General features: G+C 41.0%; 1 protein-coding gene across 1 annotated transcript in view; it reads left to right on the forward strand.

Annotated features, from left to right (window-relative positions):
* Positions 1 to 2,500, forward strand: part of LOC137649655 (probable glutamate receptor) — a 445,500-nt gene that overhangs the window by 420,971 nt on the left and 22,029 nt on the right. The gene's annotated exons all lie outside the window — the stretch shown is intronic.

Consider the following 2,500-nt stretch of genomic DNA (forward strand, 5'->3'; position numbering starts at 1 on the left):
TGTATAACGAACGCCATAGTGGTCTGTTGGAAGCACTTACTTCAAGATCTTCTGGATTAATGTTGCATTTCTTGTGTTGCCTTCATCTTATCATTATATTTATTAATTTGACTCCCCGGGTTTCGTCGTGCATTCGGGAGCTGTCCGCACAAGACCTGACGAGGTAAGCGGTGTTTTTGCCTACGTACAGTACAATATGTTCAGTTCATCTGGACTGTGTTTTTGCTCGTGTGTCCTCTATGATGATTGATTTGGCAAGTTGTAATATTTTTGTATGCGGGACTTTATCTCTCCATGTTATTCCAGGGATGCGTTGTAAGCATCTTACATGGAAGGCTTCAGTAGGTTTTATGTGGCGACAGTAGACATCCAGGATTCTGCACTATATACTAGTGTGGAGAGGCGGACAGCTGCATAGACTGAGACTTTAGTATCTATCTTTAAGTTGTTGTTATCAAATACTCTGGATCAAAGGCCTCCAAAGAATGCATATGCTTGGTTGATTTGGGATATGATTTCTTCATCTATGTTGTGCATGATGGGGATCACACTGCCAAGATGAGTGAAGCTAACGACTTCTTTGACATTTCCTCCATCAGTTTGATATGTTAAAGGCTGTACATTATTATTTCTCTGAGTAATCACTTCTGTTCTATTAATATTTAGTTTAAGTCCCATTGCTTGATCGATGGATGAGACTGTTTCGAGACTGTTTCATAGAGCCTTGGGTGTGTGGGCTACGAGAGAGTGGTTGTCAGTATATTGGAGCTCTAGAAGGTGTGTTATTGTGGGTTTGGGTTTCTGCCTGGAGACGACTGTGGTTAAAAAGACTACCATCCAAGCGAAATTGAATTTTCACGCCGTCATCTGGATAGCTGAAGTCGATGGTTGAGAAGAGTTGCTAATGTTAGAAAGATGTTGAAAATATCAGGAACCAGGACGCATCCTTGTTTTACTCCAACTTTGACATTGAAGGACTCAGATTTGGTAGTGTTGCGGAGGGTGTCCATGAAGGTGGCTTCCATAGGGCTTCTTTGATTAAGAAGGCTATTGAAGTCTTGGGCCCAATGGTCAAGAATTTCTTATTTATCTTTCAGAAGTATTCCTTCAGAAAACCGTACAGGTGTTACATTACGTTTTATCAGTCCATAAATGAAGTTAAGCTTACTGTAGAAACTGTGTTGGTTGTTTCTATCTGAAAGACTGCAATTTTGCTGAGTGAGTGAACCTCCAGTTGTTTTCCATGTTACGTAGTACTCTCTGAGTTTCAGCTCTAAGGTTTTGAAATGCAGTCTCAAGTGTAAAGTAGCTTACGTTTAGAGAAAAACTGTATGTCTTCTGCTGCATTTTCGTCAAACCAGTCCTTTGATGTCTGGAGAATCCTACAGTTCACTCTGCTGAGTTATGGATTAGTTATTAGTGCTTTTGGGTTCGACCATTCACTATCAATATCTATATTGTTGCTAGGCTTAATAAGTTGAAGGCGAGATATATTATCTGCAATTGAACTGCGATAGTTTTCCCTTGTATCAATGTTTTTTAGAGCATTGCAATTCAGTTTCTTGGCAGAAGGTATTTGAGGGGTCTGGGGTCTTATTATGACCATTAATTAGGTTCGAATAAGGTTATGGTCTGTTGAACATTCGGGACCTGTCTGCTCTAGTATGAAGTACTTTGTTTTGGTCACATTATCTGACAAGCACATAGTCGAGAAGATGCCACTGTTTTGACCTAGGGTGCATCCACCAGGTCTTATATTTATTCTTCTTCTGTCATAGGGTGTTGGTTATTGGCATATTGTGTTCTGAACATAGGGACAGGAGTTAAAGACCATTGCTGTTCATTTTGCCACTGCTATGGTAGCCCAGAACGCCCTCACAAAGATGTTGTTCTTTCCAATTCTAGCCTTAAAATCACCTAATATAATCAGTTTATCCTTACTAGGTATTCTACGAATAGTGGAATCTAAAATTTCGGAGGAGGAGATCTTAACAGCATCATCAGTCAAGTGCTGGTGCATATGCACCTAAAATCTTAAATGTCGACTTCTGGGGAGTGTGATACGCCAGGACATTAGCCTTTCTGAAATGCCTTTCAGGGATTCAGGGATTTTTGCAGCAGTGTTATCTACGGCAAAGCCCACTTCATGTATTCTTCTTCCATTTAATGGCTAACCCTTTCAAAAGGTGTAACCCTCCCATCCACATTTAAATTATTTTCTTCTAAGAGGCAAGTTTCACTTGGAGTGGTAATGCCAATTTTGTATCTGCTAAACTCATGAGCAACCAGCGCCGTCTTGCGGTGTGGTCTAATACTTTTGTCATTATCAAGTAAAGGGGGAATATTCCATGCTTCTATGGTAAAGGAGTTGGTCTGTTTCGGCCGCATTAAGGGATGCCTTGACGAGCATGGTGAACCGTCCAGGTGTTGATGGAACAGCCAGAGTTAAGGTCTCCTTTTATTGACCCCTCCCCGTAAGGGTTGAGCAGTGGGACACCCG

The sequence above is a fragment of the Palaemon carinicauda genome, chromosome 11 (assembly GCF_036898095.1).
Source record: "Palaemon carinicauda isolate YSFRI2023 chromosome 11, ASM3689809v2, whole genome shotgun sequence".
In the NCBI taxonomy this organism is placed as follows: Eukaryota; Metazoa; Arthropoda; class Malacostraca; order Decapoda; family Palaemonidae; genus Palaemon; species Palaemon carinicauda.